Genomic DNA, 10,370 nt, shown 5'->3' on the forward strand with positions numbered 1-10,370 from the left:
TGGTAGTTACTACATCTTCAGACATGTCAAATGTGGAGAAAAAAGAGAGGAAATAGTTTGAAAATGTCAGTCTAGTCATAAGAATAGAACTACAGCAAGACTGTGCAAGGACACAAGCTTTTTAAACTTCAACCTGAACTACAAAAGCCATCACAGCACCTTAGGAAAAACTACTATTACTCTGGGTTACCCATACATACACATTTTAAAGTGTCAGAAGGGCATTTCTTTGTCAGGGTTGACATTTCTACATTCAAACAGATTCTGTCTCAAGGAACATCACTAAGGACACATCTAACAGACTATGCTTCAGTAATACATTGTAAAGACTTGGAACAAAGGAAAAGCACTGTGATGTGATTGCTAATTTCTACTATTAAAATACATTTTTTTATACCTATGTATAATGGCCTAGATCAAGATCTCTGGCTGGGGTTTAGATCACCTCTTCATTTTTATCACAGGAAGCCACCTAAAGCAAGCAGATAAGTGAGGTGAAAAGTGAGGCTCCCATTCATTTTAGCTAGACTCGTTCCAACATCTTGATGTGTCTTTTGGGGGACTTCATAACAATAGTGTCTACAAGACTGTGAACCACAGGATCTGCCATTTACAGCAAATTTGTCCTGTTCATATTTTACTTCTGCAGGTGCAGAATATTTTGCTTTAATCAGCATTGTCTCCTATGTTTTTCTATTTCTTCTTATTGCATAAGTCCTTCCATATGGATCTCCTATGGGTCTCCTGTTTGCTAGGTTAAAGAAGAGGACATACTATCTTTAAAACTACCAGATTTTTCTTATAGAACTCTTCTCCTTTTCCCACTATACTTTCAAGACTTCATCGCTATGAGAAACCTATAGGTACGTTATTGAAGCTTATGGTGTACTTAGTTTTCCTCTTTCTTTCTCACCCTTATCCAGCTTCCCTTGCCTAATCTTTAACATCCTTTCAAAACACTCTTCTTTACTGCCCACTCTCCCATTTATGCACAATATCAATATAGTTTGATTGATAAATATGTACATGAATCTCTAATCATGCCATCAGAGTGGCCAGCTTTGGAAACATGCATTATGAGTTGATCTAAGGTCAGCAGGCAGTTATGTCTTCTGAGCATTTTCCACTTCAGATTAGAATCAATTTCGTGACTAAATAAATACAGCCAAACTGCAGCTGTCAAACAGAAGAAGTAAAATGTGAGAGTGAAGGTCATCACTCTGGAGAAAATCTTTTACATGGTGATCAGACAGACCCAATCAGGAAATAACCACCTATGACAGATAAGGTGGCCTTAGCAGGCATATTGGCAGTGAGTGATCCCTATGTTGAAGCCTACACCTGCCAGAAGGAGAAAATCAAAGTGGCGTCTCTGCATCATTTTTCTAATTGAAACAGGCATTGATAGGGGAGAGGCAAAAGCTTGTCCTTTTTAAAATCTAGGGGGCAATGATCATTTATTAACTATAGGACTTGCTTGGAAATCTGGAATAAAATGTGCTACCATAACTTTAGCAATATTATGAAAGTATACAGAAAACAGTCAAATTTGGAGACAATAAAATGTGAATCTTAAAATAAACCTGGCAGTAATAATGTAATTGAATTTTTCTTCATAGACACCAACAATTAGCATATTGAGAGAATAGCTGAGTCCAAATAGTTTATCTACTTTCAAACACATTTTCTTTCCACCTTAGAGAAATATTTTCTTTAATAATCTTGACTTTATTTAATTTCACTGGCAATTTTACAAACATTATAGAACACTGCCTTCAGGTGATACATGAAGGCCTTGTCAGACTACTACTTAGTTTTTCCAACACATTGAGAATCAGGTAGCTCCTAGCTCTTGTTCTGTGGGAACCAGAATAAAAATTTCATCATAGTGGAATATGATTTCTCAACAAAGTAACCTGTGAAACCTAAAAAAAAAACTTGCATAACTTTTTATGACCTCAGGCATTTCATTAAAAACTGCTTAGCTAGTGAAAACAATAAATACACATTTGTATTTTTAAACAGTGTAGAGGAACAGACAGTGAAATTTCCAGCTACAACTTGTCAATCAAAACATCATGTTTAAAAGAAGAGTCCATTCTCTATATCTTCTTTCTGTTCTTAGTTAATTAAGATTCTTGCCACTATAAAAACTATGGGAAAATGATTTAAAAATCAGTAATATACTTGGATTACTTTTTTATATATATCTCAACAGCAGGTTGTTAGACTCCTAAGGCTTTATTCTAATGTCACACAGTAAATCACATTCTACCATCCTTGGATGCAGATGAAGACTAAATCTTTCTTTGTTAAAAAAAAAAAAAAAAAAAAAAGAATTAAGTTCATAATTTCTCATCTTTATCTTATAAATGCTACTACTTAAACTTTTCTTTCCATTTCTCTCTGGGCCTATTTTTCTTTTCTTTCAGATTTCACTTATATGTAGATGTTCACATTTTGTAACATCCTTAACCTTTTTTTATATCCTTTTAAAATTTACTTCTCTGTTTCTTGCATAACTATCTCTTATGGTTCCTCAAATTACTGGTCCCTTCAAAGTCCTGAAGTACATCAGGTTGCTTATTTGAGTTCATATTAATGACTATTTAACGGTTTTGCCACCTCAAACCTTTCTTTTTAAAATTCATTCTTTTCACATGGAAAATCTTCAGCTTCCTTGCAAAGGATCTGTTCTATAACTACTAGAATTAGGTGGCAAATGATCCTGTGGAATTAAAGATTTTTTAAGCAAACCGTAATACAAGCAGGGTGTTAGAATTACAACTGTAGAAAAGATTCTACTACTTTGCTTTGGATCTCACATAAATGGACCACAACTCATAAATCATAAGAATTTTTTTTCACAGTATTTGTTTTTCAATGCAGGACCCAGTTGGTCCAGAAGGAAAGACATGATCTGATCATTTAATCATTCTGGGATAGGGAAGACTAACTACATCCCTCTGGGCATTGCTTCAGTTTCTCCTTCCGAGACACTAGAGAGACAGTATTGAGACTATTCAAAATAAAATGTTTTTCGCTATTCAGTAATAAAGTTTAGAACCAAAACAGGATTGCCTCTCCTTGGCTGTCCTTCCTCTGGTGATTTTGCCTAAAATTACTCCCATCACAATGGAGTTTCTTAGAAGCTTTTTCTGGTTTTGCCCTGAAAAAGCAAGAAGCTTTCTCCTGGAAACCCTTACATCAGACGTTACAATGAAAAAAAGTGTTCCTTGTCATCCCAAAGATGTTTAACTCCTTTGGCACAGTCTTTTTGTTTATTCTTCCAACACATCCTCAGCTTGTCTACAGCTTTGCCTGATTCTTCCAAACCATTCTAAGCTCTCCGCTACCCTGGCTTTTTGTAAATCACTTAGCTGGAGCAGTCTGTATCCTGGCTAATCCTCCTAAGATCCTCATCCAAATGTATTAATCATAGTAATCTAGCAGCTAGTCTTCCTCCTTTCTGTTTCTTTATTTACCAGGAAGAAAAACAAAGGAGTAAGACCCTTCTCTTCCCAGAATCTATTGCTAGGAGCCATCTCTTCTGAAGATGACAAATCCTGAATTTTTTGTAGTTTCATTTAAGAAATGAAACATGACTGGCCTGCATGCCCTTCTCTCATACTTTTCCCCAGGTCTAGTTTTTAAGGCTATGTAGAGGCTGCTCTGTTTGACAACGCCAGGTCTGAATGGCTTAAAACAGCCAAACTCCAAGTCAGGTATAAAAACTGGGATATTGTAATCCTCAACATTGTGAATCCTAGAAATAGGCAGCTAGCTCTGAGAGCATCATTTGCAATGCTGGTACAGACATCTGTGTTCCACAAGTGGTAAAGAGAGGAGAGGTAGGTATCCTGGACTGGTAATCATAGCAATCCGCACTGACCAGAGTCAGTCCATAGGAAACAGCAGCATAAGGTTGTGTGAAATGCTGTTCTTCACCACAAGACCATGCTGATCCCAGGTGTGAGGGTGAGCCTCTTCTGTGAAGAGCCTGAAGCCATAGTTTTTGCTTAGAAAACAGCATAGCTAAAGCAAAAGACATGAGCAGTTGCATCATGCTTTTTATTAAAGTAGTGGTGGTGGTGCTTTTGCTGCTTAGTCTCACCCTTAGCTTAGGTGATTACGATATTTGGCTGTGAAGGATGAGTCCTGAATGTCAAGACCTGTTATGTTCTGATATGAATTTGATGGCTAATGAGGGTCTCTCTTGTTTCCTCTCAGTCCCCACAACTCGGGCAACCTGGGCTACACGCTCCTCCATCTTCAAACTGAGGAATAGGATGGCTCACATCTAAGAAACCTATTAAGCATGATCCTGCCACGAGAATTTTCACTGAAAATGCAGAAACGTAAGGTTTGGCAAGATGCTCAAGTACATGATCAAGCTTCTTTTATAGATCTTTGAGTCACTTCCTATAGTGTATGTTAATTATGCTCCAAGAACACTTAGAAAATTCAGATCCTGAATATACTTAAGCATGGAAATGGCTGGTTTCTGGTTTTTAAAGAGCATCAGACAACTATATCCTGCCTTTCTAATCGGCTATGTCAAGGCAACAACCTTTCTAGTTGAGTACATAAAGGTCTGTTATTGTTCATATGGAATTTTCCTTTTTATTTTTTTCCCCTTCATAAATGTAGACCTTCTACAGTATCTCTTGCATCTGTAAGAGTTTAAGAGGAGGTGGGCCTGGATTGTCTTCCTTCCCTGAATTTTTATGTCTAAATTACTTTTCTGGTTAGCTTTGGCTCAGGAATGGCAAGATCTAGAACTACATTTGGAAAAATAAATCCATTAATAACTGACAGAAATCTACAAAATAAAACAAAACAAAGTGCCCCAGTGCTCCTCCCACAATATTATTGGAATCAGTCAGAAATAGTCTTCTGCTTACAGTCATTCCATGACCACAAGAAATAAAAAAAATTTTTTAAAAAAAGGGGAAAATATAATATAATTATGTTATCTGAATGAAATCATATGCTTAGCTGCATTAAACAGTTATTATGCAAACATTTAGGAAAACCTGGTCCTGAAGTATATTAAATGGTTGTCATGTATCATAATGCAGATTTGCTATTTTGCAGCATGACAGAATTGCTTAATAGACCTAGGCTTATATAACAGATGTTGCTATGCACTGTCCTTGAGTTATATGATGGACAAAGTCCCTAAGCAAGGCACATATGTGTCATGTCAGGTAGAGGGGAATATACCCCTGTAGCTTGCTCCAGATAAGGAAGAAAACAGATTCAAAATGAAATTTTCATTTTTGTTTCTTCATTTCAGATTTCTAATCTTTAAATGTTTTTAAAGTTTAATGAGAAACACTGATTTTATAAGGTCTTGATATTCATTAGAAAGGTGTACCTAAATATATAGTTGAATCTTTTAAAGTTATTGTACTATTCAATTTTATTTTGGGTAATATTAAGTACACCTAATCTTCACATAAACTGTATTCGTATATACTAGCTTTAGGAACTGACTTCCAGGTTTCCTCTTCCCTTCATTGCTTAGAATATTACTTATTACTTAGTGGAATCAATAATGGCAATCACAGTTTTAACCTTTCTAATAACTACATTGATATAAAAATATGACAATGAAAATAATTATAGATAATTACTAAAAATATATTATTTTTAGTAGTTTTAGGTGGTTGTTCAGGTCCTGTTTTCAGATTGTCATTCTTTCTCCACTGAGGAGGTCAGAAAAAGAAACATGGTATTTCATGTAATTTTGTGAGCTCATATATCCCGCAGTTGGCAATTAAAACATTATATATCATAACGACTAAGACAAATTCAGTACAGTAGATCATATTAAGTAGTAGTTTACAGAAGAAAAAGTAATTGCATTACATGTGAAAAATAAGCAATTATTCTGCATCTAATTTCCCAGGTCCTCTTACCTTGATTAACCACTGGGCACAAAGGAAAAGCAGTTTGCAACACACACTCAAAAATGGGGGGGGTTATGAGACAAATTAAGCTTAATTAGGCTATCATTCGGGGGATTGCCATATGGTATCGATAAATAATTTCTTGGTAAGCTACTGCTGCCCCTTAAAATAGAAAAACATGTCAGGTACTCATACCTAAACACATATCATTCCACTCTGAAGTATATCCATACCAATTAACCACCTAGAGTTAACTGAAAATGGCTTCATCACATGAATGATTATGAGTATCTCAAGGGTATACGTGCCATGAGAAGCATAGGGATATTTTGCTAACATATTGGTGAAAATTTTCCCACCTGCATCAGAGAATCCATCTTTTCAGACTTCAAGAATATTCCCCATTTCAATGAAGGCTTTTTGGTCATAGCAGGGTGTCCACAGTATCATTAGTTCTCCTGAGTGAAATAGCTATTCAAAACAAAACAAAACAAAACAAAACAAAACAAAACAAAACAAAACAAAACCAAAACATTTTCAGTCATTGCTGCTATTTTATATAAATCTAAAACCTGGAAAGAATTTCAGTATGACTTAGCGTGGCACTCAGGGTTGAGATAAAATAAAAAGACCGAAAGAATTTATTCCTTTAAATAGCATTTTCATTCTTCAAAACTTTTAAAATCTGGAGAAGGGGATGTTGTTTCTCTGGAAATGACAACAGAAAATTTTTGACAGGGTATCCTTTCACTTGGATTCCTAATCTGGCTGGAAAAGACTTTACACAGTTTGAAGACAGTTCATTTTAGTTTTGAGCCCTTTTAAGTCATCCCTGCATGAAGAAACTTGGACAACTGTGGCCAGAGCTCGTTCTCAGAGCTGAATGCAAAGCAAACACGCTTTTGCCTTCAGCGGCCCTACCCATCCCACGAAGGAATCAATGACAGGGCAAGAGGCTGAACTAGAATTCAAGTCCACTTCCAGAGTCTCTTTCCCTGAGCATCAATCCCCAACTCTTTGATGTTATACATAAGCCTAAGCATAGGCTGAACAACAGTGAACCTGTTTGGGTAGCTTGTGACAAGTTGAACAGCTTGGATATGATTTCAGAATGGGAGCTTATTTTTATAACTGTGCCTTCACTTCTTTTTTTGTGTCTACAGTAGCAGTACAGAGTGAGCCTTTGCATATAAAATCATATAATTTCAGTAAACCTACAATTTTTTACACAATCTTTATGCTCAATACTTACTTTAGTTTTGGTAACTAACATTGTTGTTATTGATTTCTAGGACTGGAAAACTATCAGTTGGTTTTTGTTCTTTTTTTTCCACACAGGCCCACTGGGAATGCTGTATTTTATCATTTACATTCTGTTCCATGTCCTCGTATAGCTGGTGACTTTCTATAGAGAATTACTTTCTGCACTTAGGGGAAGAGATAGGTCAGATGCACTTCGGCGAAACAAGAGCTTAGAAAAAGAGATTGTGTAGGGTCAGAAATGAAAACATTGTAATCAGCAGACTGCTGCTGCTGTACCTCTGACCTGTGCCAAACTTCTTGCCAGCATCCAACTGAAACTTCTGCATTCTAAAGTATTTGTTCTCCACACCGCTTTTTTTCAGTTTAACTATTGTAATTTAGGGTAGGTTTTTTTACTGAAAGTGTGAGGAAAGTGATAATTAATGCTTTAATATGTAACACATTCTATGTTGCACTTTGAAAATGTAAAGCTAACTGGACAAAAATCCCCTTTATTTATGAGCTCGGCCCGTATCAGCAACCTTGATTCAGAGTTGTCAGAACTGTGATCACTAAAAAGCCAGCGTCAGAGGCAAGGAGATCAGGAATAGAACCATGCATACATACCTAAAATGATAGCGTAATTTTTGACCGATCACAAATACAACAGGGTCACTTTTAAATATATTTAAAGTCCAGGATTCCCATGTTTTAAGCTATGTGCAGAAGTGTTCTACTGTCTACTGGCTGCTCTACTAGCAATAGCTGTGCTACTGCAGAAAGCATTTACAAATGCTGATTAAGGCACTGCTGTACCCTTCACTACAACTAGAACACTTCCAAGACTGAGATGTCTCCCTGCAGCTGCTGTCATAAATCACCTATTCAAATGAATGAACTATCAGGACATGTCAGCTATATTTGCATTTATCAGCATCAAAGATCTTTTCATTAAATTGTGTTCATAGTACACATGCTAAAATACATTTTTCATCTGCTATTATATAGATTTAGCTTTGCATCAGTGTTTAAAATTCTTAAAAGCAGAAAAAGGTGTTTAAACTGTCATCACCATAAATAAATCTAACACCCAACAGAAAGCCTGCAGTAAGGGTGAAGGATGACATAATTCTTTCAAGAAAACTCTTCAAAAGAACCAAAATACATTCTTATCTGAAGGTTATTCCTGTCTTGAAAAAAAGCTTACCTGCTTCGACGAAACTCTGGAACCTTCCAGTACAAGATAAGCCTTTAAGATGAGTTCATCTAAACCCTACCCTTTACTATACAAGCTTTCAGAAAGTTGTCAAAGTTTATAGCTCGCAGAAATAGGACATAGCAGGACTTCCATTAACAGATCCAGCAGAGAGCAAATTGAGTGACCCAAATACCATCACAGGGCCAAAGACTGACAAATGTTCTCTGTATTTTGATAGGGGACAAATAATAAAATGTTCTTATCTCTCTTGGCCATCTTCATCTTTCCTGAGGAAAAACATATCTACCTGTGGCAACTGTCTGTGTTTTTACTTCCTTGGAGGGAGGGAAGAAGAGAGTTAGTGATACCACTGTCATTCCATCCTAATCTCCGGCTTTACGTTAATCGATATTTTCTGTGGTACAGTAGTTGCCATGGTAAAACTGTTATCTGAACCCCTCATGTTACCCCCTTCCCTTTCTGTTTCTCCTTGCTTTCCCTTCCCTACAAAATGTCACCAATCTCTGGTTTTTTTGCTTTGCCTTTGAAAATGGAAAAAAAGATCATCAATGAAAAAAACCTCTCAGTTCCATGCTAAGGTTTGGGCAAGTTGTCACCTGCAAGATGCTACATACTGCAGCCCAATATCTCCTGTCACATATGTTGTTACTTACAGGTCATTTTTTTTTGACAGGTTTATCTGCTCTCCACAAATAAGTGAAGACTTCTGTAGTAGCATTAAAACTGTTGCACAGAATACCTGACAAGGAGTCTTAGCACAGAAGTTAACAGTAATGTGGGCAATACTCAGACTGATAGCAAAAGAATCAATTTTATTTATTTCATTTAACTTAAACTGCTTCTGTCTACAACAGTGACTCAAGATGCTTTAGATAACTGAAGTTGTCCATAAGCCATTCTCATCAGTGACTGGCCTCCCAAACTGTGAATTACTAGTTTTCTCTGAGAGACTTATTTCAAGCTGTAACCATGTTTAAATTATTTAGAATGAAGTTGAGACATATTCCAGAACATTAATACCTATTAAATTGGCAAAAACTTGTAAATATATTCTCTCCTTTCCAGTTTATTCCTACTTTGGTCAGTATACTTCACAAATGTGGATGAGAAAATTTACAGACTTTACATGATGCTTGACTGTAGTCACGTCTTCAGGCTGAAGGCCGTAGGTATGATCAGCTTTTTATCATCATTCAGAATGCCATAACTGACTTATCTATTTATTTCTGTGTGCCTGAAAAAGGTTTAAATAATCATAAAAACCACTCCTAAATCTCACAAACATCTGCAAATAGGTGAACTGTTACGTTAAGTCCACCTGACCTGAATGACATGCAATATGAATATAACGTGATCTCAAAGCTGAGGTTTAAACATCATAGGAGTATGAATGACATTATTTTATTCAAAATGTCACTATTTTCAGTGATATTATTATTTTTAGTGACCTGTTATGATAATTGTAGCATCTCCCTAGGACTGACAATACGTTGAACAAGTAAATCTGAAATGAAGGAAAAAGCAACTGTAGATAGTAAAAATGAAATAGAGTGTGATAATTATGTTTTACTGGGTATTTTGAGGAAAGAATTAAATGTTTGAGAAACACATAATTTAGAAACAAGGATTGCATTTGTGTAAGGAAGGCCAGTGTGAAATTAGGCTGAGTATAAGCTGAGAAGCCTGTAGTTAATAGAATGCTACAGAGAATGATATAAATAGAAATATTAATTTATACTCTTCTTAGGAATTTCTGCCTTGGATATTACTATGTATTTTAGAAGATGAACAAATGTGATGAGGTAGGTGGTAAAAACAGTTGTGACATTTTAAGAGATTGTCTTCCTACCATGCTACCCATAGACTGTTGCTCTGTTATTACCTAAGTTTAAAGTGAGTGGAGTTAGTCTGAACAGCCACTGAAAGTGTTTTGAAGCAACTTTGCAAACTTTGTATGATAGCAGATAATAAATGTTCATAAACCTTTTTCTTCC

At 35.9% G+C, this 10,370-nt stretch overlaps 1 long non-coding RNA gene across 1 annotated transcript; it reads right to left on the reverse strand.

Annotated features, from left to right (window-relative positions):
* Nucleotides 1-399: 399 nt before the first annotated feature.
* LOC128152515 (uncharacterized) lies at nt 400-8,576 on the reverse strand. Its single transcript, XR_008238680.1, has 3 exons — nt 8,365-8,576; nt 6,275-6,386; nt 400-472 (listed from the first exon to the last, which is right to left on the reverse strand). It is a non-coding gene; the product is annotated as an uncharacterized LOC128152515 (long non-coding RNA).
* Between the last annotated feature and the right edge of the window lie 1,794 nt (nt 8,577-10,370).

Source organism: Harpia harpyja, chromosome 2 (genome assembly GCF_026419915.1).
Source record: "Harpia harpyja isolate bHarHar1 chromosome 2, bHarHar1 primary haplotype, whole genome shotgun sequence".
NCBI classification, from domain to species: Eukaryota; Metazoa; Chordata; class Aves; order Accipitriformes; family Accipitridae; genus Harpia; species Harpia harpyja.